The sequence below is a fragment of the Alligator mississippiensis genome, chromosome 16 (genome assembly GCF_030867095.1).
Source record: "Alligator mississippiensis isolate rAllMis1 chromosome 16, rAllMis1, whole genome shotgun sequence".
Classification (NCBI taxonomy): domain Eukaryota; kingdom Metazoa; phylum Chordata; order Crocodylia; family Alligatoridae; genus Alligator; species Alligator mississippiensis.
This window is the reverse complement of record NC_081839.1, coordinates 2,154,731-2,169,092: the sequence shown is the minus strand read 5'-3', so window position 1 is coordinate 2,169,092 and position 14,362 is coordinate 2,154,731. Positions and strand designations below refer to the sequence as shown.

General features: G+C 52.3%; 1 protein-coding gene across 2 annotated transcripts in view; it reads left to right on the top strand.

Moving 5' to 3' along the window:
* Nucleotides 1–14,362, top strand: part of GNG7 (G protein subunit gamma 7) — a 104,174-nt gene that overhangs the window by 63,238 nt on the left and 26,574 nt on the right. Inside the window, exon 3 of one of the 2 annotated variants that reach the window (XM_006272109.4) lies at nt 4,049–4,074. The exons of the other annotated variant lie outside the window; for it this stretch is intronic. The gene's annotated coding sequence lies outside the window, so the exon portion shown is untranslated. The remainder of the gene's footprint in view (nt 1–4,048; nt 4,075–14,362) is intronic. 2 annotated transcript variants of the gene reach the window in all.

Genomic DNA, 14,362 nt, shown 5'->3' with positions numbered 1-14,362 from the left:
GGGATGACTTGTGAATGTCTCACTCTCCCGCGGCTCCACTTGGCTGCCTCGAAAGTGCCAGCAAGCCACCGTGGCCCAGGCTCCGATGCACCTGATGCCTGGGCAAAGCGAAGGGAAGCAGGACTCTGAGCCTCAACCGTGGCTTCTTGCTGCTCTCCCCTTCGTGCTCCTGGAGCAAACGTGGAGCGACCGGCTCGGGTCCCTGCTACCGTACTGCTCTACATAGCGGAGTCAGCTGCAGAGCTGTGGCTGTGGGAATAGAAACAGGCTCACTTGGGAGGTTCGAATGGGTTAAAATGAAACTACCGTTCCTGTTTTAACAACTTCTTGGCCTCAGAGGCACCAACAATTAGCTTTCATAGTAAAAAAAAAAAAAATGATTGCTAGAAATTGCACGCCCGGTTCAGCGAAGTCTCGTCTCTTCCCTACGCCTAAATTAAGTCCCGCAGACAGTCGGGAGCCAGTCGCAAAACACGCCTCGCACAAGCACTTAATGGTCCTGTATTAAAACGAAGTTGCATGAAACAGCCTGGTGTTATGCGGCCCTGCTTGGCCAGGCTCATTAGCAGCCGTTCCCACTTGAGCGCCTGTCTGGGCGCACTTTCTGCTCCACCCCGTTTCATAGATGTCAGGGGCTGGAAGGGACCTGACAGATCATCGGGTCCAGCCCCTCCAGCTGGAAAGACTGCTGGGGTCATCTGACCCCAGCAAGGTGGCCATCAAGATGCTTCCTGATGCCCACCTTGCTGTGGACATCTGATCCTGCCCAAGTGCATTTGACTTTGGCCTGCGGGTCAGCTCTGCGTACGAAAGCAGGGGTGACCCGGAAGAGTTGGATCTGTGGCTCGCCAAGCTCCGAGGGCTTGTGGCGGGACTGAGAAAGCCTGTGCATTGTGGCGACCTGCACGGCATTCGTCAGCGTCTAATTAACTTAGTGTGCGGCAGCTCAAGCCGTCACGGCGTTGGCTCTTTACCTTCCAGGCTCGCCACTCTCCCGTATTGCCAGCGCAAGTGTGTAAGCCTGTGATTCAGCCTTGTCCTTTCACTCAGTGAGAAGCGATGCTTTGCGTTTTGTCCGCCTCCCCCTCCTCCTCCTCCCTTCCCCAGGCCCGTACAACGAGCCGGGAGCCGCACTCGCTGTGTGGGCAGCGCTATGTAGTAGGAGGGTTCCCCGACCCCGGAGCCTCTGCAGTGATGCAGCCCATTGACGTCCTTCCTCCTGCATCAAAGGGTCGGTTGCTTAGCTGCCTGGTCCAGCCTGTCTCTCTTGTTCAGCATTAAAGCACATAGCTGCGAGAGAGCCACGTGCTTTGTTAAAGCAGGGCTGGCCGAGTGCCTGAAAACCAGTCTGGAGCAGTAGTGGAAAAATCTCATTAAGTTTTACAAATATTTTTGTTTTCTTCCCCTCTTCCCCCCCGCCCACTCTTTTTTCTCTCTTTTTTTTTTGCAGTAAGTTATAATAGTTCTCCAGGGACCCGAGCTCCCAGTTCATTGGCAGAGCCCGTGCAGTCGTGGTCACGTGCCAACTTCAGCGCTGCAAACGCAGCCCGTCACTGGCTGCGCGGTTGGTTTCCGAGGGGCCGAGCTGATTGTCATGTTGTTCCTTTTCAAACCCTGCGTGGTACGGTTTCCCGTATCGCCAGCTGCTTGAGCGCTGAGGTCTTCGCCAGCTGAAGTCTTGACCGTGCATCCCCAAGGAAGCCAAAAAGAAATGCAAAACTACAGCTCTTGGTTCAGAAATGATACCTTTTAATAGACCAACTAAGAAATCGCAAAAAATCTGTGTCTTTTTTTTTTTTGCAGGGGTGTAGGTTGTAGCCATGTTGATCTAAGGACATAGGCAGGCCCGGTTCTTTGGGTAGATGCGATATCTTTTATTAGACCAACTCAGATAGCTGGACAAATTCTTCTTAGCAAGCTTTTGGGCGCACGCACCCTTCTTCAGGCTTAGGGAAAATTAAAGATGGTAAAAGTCCCCTTGCAAAGAAAGATAATTTTTTTGTGTGATTTCTTAGTTAGTTTAATAAAAAAGTATCACCCAGAGTTTGAGAGTTTTTTATTTCTTTTTGTCTTACACCAACCCGGCTACCAAATACGTCCCTGAACCAAGGAAGCCAACGTACTCGTCTTTGTGCCTTGAGTCTCAAGGGTTGGGGGTCCTGGTTCTGCTGGGTCTCTGTTTCTTCTGTGCTTGTGCAGAGTTTCAAACGTGAACTCCAGTGAAATGAGTGGAGTTATCTTTTCCGAGCTCAGGCAGCTCGTATCTTGTATTGTTATCACAGGCAAGTATTGACAGAAAAGGCGGTCGCTCGGCCTCAGTGCACAGCACCAGTTGCTTAATCCTTAACTTGTCAAATGTCCTGGGCGCTTTCTAACCTGTTCCTCCCAAGTCTTTGGCGGGGAGACATCGCCTCCCCGATGGCAGCACCTTGCAGCATCGCAGTGCTAGGCGCAGGTTAAGAGACCGTTGGCTTCCTCTGCAGTGCATCCGGCATCTGTCCCCATTGGAGATGGATATTCTAGTAAACAGGCCATTGATCTTCTGCCACCTGCCACGTTAGCAAGCGTGTGCAGGTTGCTGAGCTATAAATGTTGGCCTGGCTCCTTTATAATGGGGTCAATTAGGAGCTTTAAATGGCAAGACTGTGAATTGAGATTAAAAGTATCTGCGGTAGGAAAGGCCCTCAAAGGATCGCCTCGGCCAGCTCCCCTTGTAGAGTGCAGGATTCACTGTTCCCATCCCCTCCCGGACAGGTGCCAGTCCCAGGTACTCTTGAAGCGTCCAGTGAGAACTTCAGTCTCCCCAGGCAGGGAGGCAGAGAGAGAAATATATTATTTTGCGGTAAGATGCTGACAGTGTGCAGCGCAAGGATATAAAACATCAAACATTAGAGAAAACAACCCATTTGACCCGTGAATATGCCAGTTAAAAATGATCAATGAAAGGATTGCAATGAAGGGGCTCGTGGAGTGGATGGGGACTCTGGACAGTTCGAGCCTGGGGTGCTGAGCCCTGTCCTGCGGCTCTCGGGCCTGTCACAGGATCGCCGGCTGATGTCTGATGGGCAATCCCAGCGTGTCTCTGCTGTAAGCCATGCGAGCAGACTGGTAAAATTCCAGTCACCAGGTTTAGGGTCACCCTTTTCCTAGCACGTTTTAAGGGAGTTTATCATGGGCTGTGGATTTCCTGTTGCTCTCGGCCCTGCTGCACAGCATCCTTGAACATCATGCCAGAAAACCAGGCTGGCTCCTGTATTGCTGTCCCTGTCACTTGTTCCAGCTGAGGTTAATTTGCTTTGCTACGGAGGTTGTGATTTTCCAGCTCTCATCTGGCTTCAGGCTGCCTACGGGGCTCTTTCGAACTGGAGCCCAGATTTGAGATCAACAAAGCCATTTACGGTAGATGCCGATGAGCAGAGATTTCTGGTCGAACGCTTTTTGCTTAAAAACTGGCAGACACAACCCCATTCAGAATCTTTTCCTCTAGCACCGGGCCGGCGGGGTAGGGTCTAAATACTGCACTCGGTGTCGTGAATCAAGCATGCTCGATTCATTCTTTTCCCCTTTGTTTTTCAAAATCTGAAGCAGCAGAAATTCTTGCCATGACCGAGTCCTGCAGGAATGTCGGCTATGCGAGACATGCCCGGCATCGCAGAGCTGTCCGGCTCGCTTCCCCTGCCCTGGCGTGGGCTCCCCACGTGCCTAGACGTTGTCCTGCCCTGGCTCACTGCTGCTTTCATTTTGGCCCTCGCCTCCGTCCCTTTGACTCGCAGCCCTTGGCCAGAGCGCAGCCACTTGGCTGAAGGCTGCACAATTCGAGCCACCCTTGTGCAGGAGAGTGGCACTTCGGGGCTTATAAAAGCACCAAGAGCCCTTGGACTTCCAGGTCTGGCATTACAGACTCTGCATGTCTGCAGCTTCCCTGTTCTGCCATTAGTTAATGACGGTGGAAGAGCCTACACTAGGTGCTGATTAGTGCTCTGTGATTACTTTGGGGTTAAAAAAAGACTCATGTCTAATTCCTTTCTATTTTTTTTTCTTTTCCTAGGGATATTCCAGGACTAGTGGGAAAAGGTACGTGCACTTTGTAGCCCTTTGAGCCCTTCTTGATCAGTGTTGCATGACTGAGATGGGGGTAAGCTTTGTTACGTGACACGCTTGTGCCCAGCAGGAGTGGCTCTCTAGTCTCCAGCACTGCAGCGTTCAGGAAACTTTGGCAGTGAGCTTTAAACTACCCTGTGACCCCCAGTGCGAACCTTTGCTGGATCGGTCTGTGCCACGTGGCTCTTCCACAGGACATGGATTGACTGCTCTTTCTGCAACAGCAGAGCACGCAGCTCAGCCTCAGTCTCCCCGTAGTAGCGCTTGGGAGCCCAATTCTTGCTTGTGGACCCAGCTGCAGATTTATTTGGCTCCTTTGCTGCATTAGCCCTCCCGGACATCCCTTCTCCTCCTGTCTCTGCACACCCACGTCCCGGTTGTGGAGCTCCTTAACTCTCTTGCATCTCCTCATCAAGCGCGTTTTGTGGTTACGCCTCTTCCACAGCTGCACCGCAGAATTGCTCAGCACGACAAAATCTGTGTCTGCCACGGGCTGGCTGAGTTCCCGGGGAGATCTGTGGAGCTCCTCGGGGTCCATCCTGGCTATGAAAAGGTCTGAGGATCTTTGTCCTAGATGTCTTGGGGCGGCACAAAGTCTGCACATGTGCCAGAATGAGCCTTGCCTCCTGGTTTCACCAAACACACATAGAAGGATGGTTTTAGCAGAACCCATGCCCCTCTCCTTCATTTCTAGAGGAAGCAAGCTGTCAGACAGCCTTCGCGGTGGCACGGACAGGACCCTAATGGCTTTGGGGATGTTGGTTCCTGTCATCGTGTCATTCAGAAAGCTGCCGTTGATCTGCTTGGGAGCAAGGGGGTTCTGCGGACACGGAGCAATCGCTTCACCTTGAGGCAGTCGCTCCCCGTGTCAGCCTTTGCTTGTCAGCTTTATAAAAAGGGGTCCCTGTGGTATTCGCTGTCATTAAAAAGAACTTCACTTCGCTCTCAGTGCTGTTGTCAGGCAGTAAAATGAACCCCTGCTTTGGTAGGGGATTCTGTAAAGCCCCGATAAAAATGACCTTCCAACTTTGCAGGGTCTGTAGTGAAAACTCTCTAGATTTCACTGTCGTGGAGGGTTGGGAAAAGTGCAAATAGCAGGACTGGTCGCGTTCCTGCAGTAGACCAGATGAACTGTTCAGAGACACTGAAACTCGTATGAGAGGTACAGAAGCAGAAGTGGCAAATTACTGCTAAGGGAAAACTCTGGAGGGCAGTCACTTCTCGTTAGTGAGTGTTTCGACTGCGTGTGGATGGGTGGTTGTATGCTGGCCGTCTGTAAGCGCTAATGAGTTTTGCATGAGATAAGACAAGGCCTTGTGGACCTTTTCAGTTGCACGTCTCCTTTTTGATCATTTATTCATTGGGAAACGTCAGGTGTATAAGAACTTCCAGTGAGGTATCCTGAAATGCCCCTGATCTCTTTGAGCGAGAAGGCAGGGTGGATATGCACCTTGATAGACTAACTGAATAAGGTTATATATAGAGCGAGAGAGCACAAGCTTTTGTGAACCCAAATTCACTTCATCAGATGCTGGGGAAGGACGTGCAGAAAGCAGAGTATCAGAAGGAAAGGGAAAGCTGTGTCAAGGGCATGCTGTCTGCTACAAGTCGAATGCTTTGTTCCAGTATTGGAGGCAGCAGGTAAAGAAACTGTAGAAATGAGCAGCTTAGCCAATAAAATACTGGAAAGTTGAGGCTTTATTTCCCAACTGGCAGGACCGAGGTCACGAGAGACCTGATTTAAGAAACCTCAAACGAGTTTGAAGTCCCCATCCAATTTGTGTTTAAACTTGAGACGGAGCAGCCTGCAGCCAGCTGCCCCCAGAGCTCTGAAGTCCGTTCACACAGGGACAGATGCATCACAGATGCACTTCTGTTTGCAGAGCACACGCTGCACAGGTGCAGCCTGGCCCCCTCCTAGCTTGCACCAGTGCAAAGTCTCTCTCTCTCTCTCTCTCTCTCTCTCTCTCGCAACCGTGGGCGTTATTGTGATGCAAAACAGATGCTTCACTAACTGGATCAAGGTAGCAGTGCTATAAATGCCAGCCACAGCCCCGGGATCAGGCTGTTGCGCTAGCTGTTATTTAAACCGGAAGTCATTTGCAAGCAAGATAAAGCAGGTTGAATTTTTCTCTTTACCAAGGTAAAGATGTTGGCTTGAGCCAGTCACTTGCCAGGCAAAGCAGGATCTAAATGCGGTGCGTCTTTTAATATCTTTTTAGCAGAGCAGTTATACATGCTTTGGAATGCATCTTCAATCTGCATCAATCTGTTCTTATGTAAACTTTCTTTCGAGTTAAGGGAATGAGGCATCATTATCTCTGGCAGATGTAGCAGTGGGCAGGCAGAGTCTGAGGGTTTGTATATGCTTGAGAAGTGGTTGCTGATTAAGCTCGAGTGTGAAATGAGATGCAGTTGCTATTCTTGGATGACTTCATGTGCGGCTGCTCCTCTTCCACAGTAAGCTTGCCGTGTTCCCATTCAGCGTAACCCACTTCTTAAAACCTGGGTTAAACTGAGTGGGAACATGACAGTCTTATTCTGCAACAAGTACCCACTCATGGGCTCTCCAGGAGCATTGCCAGGTGCAGACAGTCCCTTCGTGACCTCATCTGCAGAAGATCCACCCTCTCAGCCCGGAAAGACTCATCTTACCAAGGCTGAGGACAGTCTCTTCCCTCCGGGCGTTCGGCACGGAGTCCGGCTCTAGGAGAAGCTGTTCTGTGCTCCTGCGAGCTTCTCGCTGCCCGTGAGTGTAGTGCGCTGACACGAACAATTTCTTACCAAGCTGAGATACCTGCAGGTACCTGACACTGCCATCTGCTTAAAAAATACTCTATTCTGCACAGCTACACGTGCGCTTTAATGCGCATTAGCCTATTTTTAATGCATCGCTAAAAATGTGCTATTTAGTCAATACACATTAAAATAGGCTAACACACATTGAATGTCACTAAAAAAACTGCTTTTAAGTTAACGCTCATTAAGACAGGCTAAGACGCATTTTCCTAGCGTCTCACAATGGAAGTACAATATTTAATGCGCATTAACTAAAACGCACCAGTGCACGTGTAGACGTGCCAGGGGTTCTCAACCTTTTTGGACTTGAGGCCCTTCTTACTGGACTTGAGGCCCCCGCCGTGATTTCTGTGAATTGAAATAAAACTAATTTACATATTCCAGCTCTTACTTCCTTGTGGAGGGGCTAGGCAGTGGAGGTGGGGGATCATTCAGGCAGGGACAGGCCTGCGACCGCATTTATCCGCTTGGCTTATCATCTCACACCTCACTTAGCCATTTACCTTATCATCTGCTTATCTCCTCACCCTCGAGGCACCTGCCGGAGAATCTGGTCCCCTGCACCCTGGTTGTGATCACGGCTATAAGCACAAGAGATGCATGTGTCCCAGGGAAGATAGGGCCAGGATGAATGCAAATCTGTTTTTAAAACAATCGGTTGGGCTTTTGGCAGAGCAGTGTTGCTGGCATGCCCCCTTTTTCCCCTTGCAGAGTTTCTGTGCAAAAAAGCTTTTGCCTTATTTACACGTGGCTCCGGGTTAGCAGGTGCAAAGGCAGTTTTCTTCGCTTGGCGAAGTTCAGTGAAACTCGAGGAACTGAGTGAGAGCAGAAAAAGTGGGAAAGCCCATGCTCCTGTTGCAGTCTAGTTATAAAACGGGGGGGAAGAGGGGGCGTGGAAGACGGCATCAATTAATTCTTAAAAGCTTGAACAACACGGGGACAAGGTGGGTAGACCAAGTGCAGGTGCTTCCTCAGCCTGACGAAGGGCATTTGCACCCGAAAGCTTGCAAAGAAGAATTGTTCCAACTAGTTGAGTTGGTCTATTAAAAGAGATCAGGCTTACCCAAAGAGCCTTGTCTGCCAAGGTGTGTGAGCATTTCTGTGCATTAGAGATGCTTAGATAGAGGAGTGCTGGGATTCCCAGAAGTGTGGCAGCCGCTTTGGTAAGATATACAATGCGACTATTCATCTCATATTTTTTTGTGGTGCAGACTACTAAATATGGCATCTCTTTCAGCAGAAATTATCTGGTGCTTTCTAAACAGACCCAGGAGACGGCTGAAACGGCTTTTATGCTCGGTTGTGTAGGAGGGCAGCTCTGCGTCTAAATGCAAGCCCTACAAAATGATCAGGAGGCCAAAGGGCAGCTATTACCTGATGGCCATCGCTCACATGTCTCAGTGTATAACCCTTTGTTCAGGGCCCAAGTTCCTTTTTTAGTCTGTCTGTCTTGTTGCCAGCCTCTTTCAAAGCCGTTCGCACTGCCCAGTCCTTAGCTAACTCTTGGGCTCGCGCCAGGCCAACGTGACTTGATTTCCTGTAAAAGAGACAAAAGAAAGTGACCTCCTGCTTCCTTTCCCCGTCGCACAGAGATTCCACAGCCTGATGTGGGAGTTGCTCCTTGGTTGCAAATCCTCACATGATGTTGCAGTCATCGGTGTTAGCAGAAAGACCCGGGGTTGTGTGAAAACAGCTGCACAGACACTGCAGTCACATGGAGCCTGGCCTTTTCTGTGCGCACCCTCGTTTTGATGGGTGAAGCAAGTGCAAAAGAGTCATCGAACCGGTCAGGCCGTATTTTCGTCTTGTTTAGGGAACAAGCATCTTCATTTTTTTCCTTGCGTGCAGCTGACTTAATTGAGGGGGCTGGCCTTGACGGCCGGGCTATTTTGAGCTCCTTGTGGGCACCTCCATTTTTTTCTTTTGGCTCCTCGCGGAGGTCTCTGTAATGAAAACAAGACTTGCATGCAAAGAGAAGGGCAAGCGAGCACTGAGGAGTCACCAGACTGCTTGCCTGCCCCTGTGCTCTGTGGACACATGAGAAAAGCATCAGTCCTTATTGGCATGTGATGTGACCGCTACAAAAGGTCACGGACATTTATAGTGGAATTACCCGGAGTTGGCTCTCCACGGCCTGTTTTCAAAGCGTGAACGAGAAATCTCTCTGCTAATCATTGATTCGAGCCAAATGCTCCAGCATGGGAGTGGGTTTTATTCCACTGGCCTGGCTTAACCATTAGATTCAGGCTTTTTCTGCTGTTGAAGCTGCTTCGGCAAGTGCTAGGTTAGCGCCTTGCATTGGCAGTGCCGAGCCCTGGCTTCCGGTCTCCACCCTGCCACGGACACGCTGGGTCCCCTCGCGCCCTTCTGCCTTTTCAGTGGCAGGTCACAGGAGCAGGGGCTGATGAGGGCAGTATCGGCCCTCATCTCGGCGTGGTGTCGGGACGGACGTTTTGAATTCTTGGAGAGCAGCACACGTGGGGGCACTGAGGCTGTAAATCAGCAGATGCTGCCAGAGAAATGATTTGCATGCAAGTTTAGAAGTCACCTGGGTGTTGGCTGCAGTAGAGAACAGCACCGGCCTTGTGTGCAAGTGGTTTTACTAGACGGGTTTTGCTTTTATCCCTGTAAAATCCTCGGGTGCCCATACACATGCCATGCCGCGAGGCTGCTGCAACGCGCTGTGATTACTGCACGATTAATGGAGTCTGTTGCAGCGTGGTCATTCCCGTGCTGCAGCCGACTCCGGCGTCATGTGCATCAGCGTCCCTGCCCGGAAAAATGGTGGGGGGGCACTTTAACTAAAGCTCGTTTGATGAGCATTAGTTAAAGTGCCTCCGCTGACATTGTTCAGTGCAAGGATGCTGATGCATGTGACGCTTCAGGCACTTTAATTGGAGCATGGAGGGGCTCTCGGAGCTGCTCCAATTAAAACACCCCCTACTCCCGGTGCATGTGTATAAGCACCCTGCTGTCTGGGTGCGAAGCTGGCTAGGAAGACATGTGGCTCTTGGTACATGGATTTAATGTGGAGGCGGTTGCTGGTGATATTGCAACGATGGCTTCATGAATGAAAGTAGTTCGTTAACATAGTCTTCCCCTGGATGGACTTAGGGCCAGGCAGCGGTGTTTGCACTGTGCAGGCATCTGCCGCTGTCACGGTCCAGTCGGGCCGGCATGGAGAAGTGCCTGTTTGCTCGTCCTGGCTTCCTTTTTTTGGAACCTGGGTCCGTAGCATTTTTAACAGCTCCTGGGAGCAGTTTCCCTGCAGCGTGCTGTGTGCTAGCACCACCACCCTGCCTTCTTCGGAGGCCAGTAGCTCTTGAAATTCCTTGTGGGTGAGGCAGCTGGACTCGTGGGGCTGTTTGCTATTACAGAGGGAAACGCTGGGGGTTTCCAAAGTGCCCACGAGGAGCTTTGGGTCCAGATTTCCCCAGTATAAATAAAGCTCCCATCTGTGTTACGAAGAAAACTCCCTTTTGCCTTTCTAAGGCTTTGCTGGCTACACAGATCAGAGAAACGTGGAAGCACAAAATTACCCAGGCACAATGTACTAGCGATGCTAAGGCGGTTTCACAGGCAGGGCGCACTGGCCTTAATGATTTCCAGATTGCGCGCGTTGCCTAATTGCATCTCACATCACCGCCGTCCTTCTTCGTTGCTCTAATTAGCTCTCTGGGCTGCCATACGAAGCCATGACACTACCAGGGCTTTGGGCAGTCTCGACACAGGGTCACCGAGGGATTCTCCAGGTCGGTCAGCGAGTGGAAACAGCTGAACTCTCGCTGCTCGTGGTTGTCTTAGTTGGTGTCTGGACATCTTGCCCATGGCTTAACAGCCGTGTCTGGCTTATTACTTAATCTGTGTTGCAATATTTAACTTGCTTTAGAAACAGGCTGTCTAGGCCCCCTCTCCAGGGCATGGGCACCACTGATGGCACCTCTCTTGGCAGAGGCGGTCACTCTCATTTTTTACTCCGTTCTTGTGTCCAGCGATTGCCTGCACCTTGCAGCCGGTTGTGTGTCGCATCCCGCGTCCTTTCGTGCCCTTAGAGATGTGGTGGGAGGGGTGGCTTGTGCCCAGATGGCACGTGGGATGTGGGATTCAGGTGTTGGAGGGAAGAAGCATCCACGGCTTTTCCCATCAGTGTCTCATAGTTCCACTCTCTCCTCCTGGGCTTGATGCAACTACTTCCATTTCCTGCGAAACCAACACCCAAACAGCGCTGGCCCCGTTGCACCCCAGCGTGGCGTGGCTGCTGTAGGGGGGCCGGACCCGATGATCTGTTTAGGTCCCTTCCAACCCTAAGCACTATGAAACAATGATGTTGGATGAAAGATCTTTCATTACAGTGCAAAGAGTTCTCTTCTCTGGAAGTCAGGGAGGCTTGTGTGAGCATGCACCCTGGAAGACCTTTTCTGAGGAAGCAGCAGGGCTTGGCTGACAGTGCGGGGCCCTTGCAGATGCTGAGCAGGCTTTCCAGCGAAGTCAGCATCCGGGAACAATGCAGTGGCTTGGCCGGCGTCCAGGAGGCAGGCTGCTGTGGAAGGGGTGGCGCTGGGTTGCCAAACCCAAATCAGCCTTGCAGTAACCGGGCAGACGCACGTGATGGAGGGGAGCTAAGGTGAGGAGGCAGCTCGAGTTCCAGACTCCCAAGGAGCTGCAGTAACAAGAGTGAATTAATGCGTGGGAAAAATGCCTCCCTCCCATCCCAAATGGCAGCACGTGGGGTGCCACGGCTGCCCCTTTCCCCTGGCTCCCCCGTCCCACCCAGACAACAAATCTAGGGGCGTCTGCATGGGGTCGGGTCTAAAGGACAGACTGTGAAAGGGCTTGTAGCATTGCTGCCTGCTAAATGCCCTCCCCTCCTGTCCTCGGGATGGACCCCAGCGATCCCCAATGATGGAGTCGTCCCTGCCAGCTGCCAAACCTGGGTGTGGGCACAGCAGGGAGCTTGGGGCACTGGGACACCGGGTTAGCTGCAGAGTGGGTAGGAGGACGTCGAAGTGGCCCCTGGCGCTGCATGATGCAAGGTTGCAGGCCGTTTTCTCCCAGTAGGAGGAAGGTGCAGGCGGTGGGTGCCAACAGCCTACTGCCCTGATTGTTGGTGAGCTTTTTTTCGCCCAGTCTGTGATTATGCTGCTAAAAATAGACAGGAACAAAATAGACAGAGCCCCATCTCGGGGCAGGGTCTGGACAAGCCAGTGGTATTTGTTCAGCGACTTGTGTAACATCCCTGAAGGCTGAGCACCCGGAGGGCAGGCTGACGCGCGAGCGGAGAGGGGAAAGGAGACCCTTGCTGTGCACGGCGCTGGCCAGAGCTCAGGGGGAGCATGGCCTGGGGCTTGTGCAAGGCCGACTGGCTGAAGCATCGGCTGCGTTTGCAAACAGCCGCCGTCGGCAGTCACGGCCCCCTCACCCTTTGAAAGGAGAGAGGACGCCTGTCACCGAATTGGCAAATGTGTTTTGCATTTTAAATGCATAGGAGCTTCTCTGACCTGCCTTCCCCGGGGCGGCAGAGACTGTCCTTTTGGCCGCCTCATTCTGGAAAAAACCTTCTTGCCCGTAAGTCAAGTGTGCTGCCCCACATTTCGCGTGACGAGCGTTCAGATACTCGCTCGCTGGGGAGGCAGAAGACCCCCTCCCCGCTCTCTGTGATTTGGATGCCTGCGGTCTTTGTGACGCAACTGGGACGGGGCCTAAGGGCACGGCCCGCTCACCGCCGTCTCCCCTGCCCCTGCCATGTGGGTGAAAGTGCAGGGACCCTCCGGTTTCTTTGAATGACACCCTTCCCCTCTCTCCCATTCCCTCACGCTGCCTGAAAAGGGTTTTCTAAGAGCTGGTGTTGCAAATGCACCTTAGCCTAAGCCCTATTTATTCGTCGGCATGGCTCACGCCGTTGTGGATGCAATAGGCTCTAGCTCTTTCTTCCAGAGCTCTGCCACGTCCCAGTGGTGAACGCCAGCAAAACTGCGCACGCTGGGCAATAAAACCAGCAGACACGGCCCAGACCCATAAAGAGCAGATACGTCGCGCAAAGAGGTGCCATTTTTATACAGTTTTCCCCTCTAATTATTGCTGCATTTTAAAGCAAGGGGAAACAGTCTCTTGGGGGGCGAGAGTTTGCGCTGCACACGGTGGCAAACTCGCTTGGAAGTCGATGCTGATGGAAATGGCCCCCTTAAAAGTCAGATTAGGGGGTAGGAAAAACTGAAGCAGGATGGGAGAACGGTTTGAACAGGTCTGTTTTGGTACCCCGTCTGCTTTCGCTGCCTTCTGGCAACAGCGTTTCCCTGCGAAGCCGCGGGTAAGAGAGACCAGAAGAGACTCGGAAACAAAAGCGAAGCTCCCTCGTTGCTCGGAGGCTCCGCGGGTCTGACCCCCCATGGCAGCGCCATGCAGCTTGACCCGCCGGGTGTCACGAGGAGCAGCGTGTTCAGACGGCTCCGGGCCGGAGAGGCAGTCACGGTCATCCCGGGCACTTTCACAAACGTGCAACGCACAAAGCATTGCTGATGAGAGCCAGAAAGCGCGCCGGGATTTATGAGCTGCTTTTGGAAGCCGGGTCCCATGCGCTCCAGCCAGCGGGATATCAGCTCTGTGCAATCGCATGGAAGAGGCCGGGGTGGATTTGGCATGCCTTTGCCCGGAGCATGTTTTTGTGGCTGTGTGCTTCACCAAGGTGCATCCAGGACCTTGTCAGCGTTTCTCTGGCTGTTTGCTTAGCATCAGCTGAATGCTGCTTCCCCCAGCTTGACTACGAACAGTCATATCAAGCCACTGGCTTGACTGCCCTAAGCCCAGACATGGGGCTTTTTGTCTGAAGTCAGTGTTTTTGTCAGAAGCTCTGGCTTTGAAGACTCCCTTTGCTGGTAAATATTGAGGCCGTAGGCGGCACTTGCACAGGTATTCGAGCAAGACTGATTCTGATGCCCCCCACCGCCCAGTCTTTCACAGACTGATTCATTTAACCTGTTAATAGCCGCTCTTATATACGTATAGTTCCCAGGCTGCAGGAAACGTGTCCGCTCCCACCTTGCACCGAGCCTCTCGCTACGTAGCGCAGCCAGGTATCCGTCTCGGCGGTCGTGCAGCCCCGGAGTTGGCTCCCATCAGCTCACAGCCTGCAAGGGAAAGGTGCCGCAAAAGGTCAGCAAGCAAGCCTGGTGCTGAGCCATGCAGGCAGGGGTCTTCTGAGAGGGCTGCCCTGGCCCTGAGCTCCAAGTGACTTCATGTGACTCGTGGATGACCAGTCTCTGCAGCTGCTCACAGATGGTGACTCAATGCTTGGGAACCGGCTAGAGGGCCCTATAGATTTTCCTGCAAGGCAGATGGGAAAGATGCTGGCAGGATAAAACCCCCGGTGTCAGGGGAAGGCCATCGGGCTTCATCAGCATTAGTCGTAAGTGGAGGGGGGTGACTTTCACCTAAGTGGGTAGGTCTCCCCCGGCCCCGCTGACTC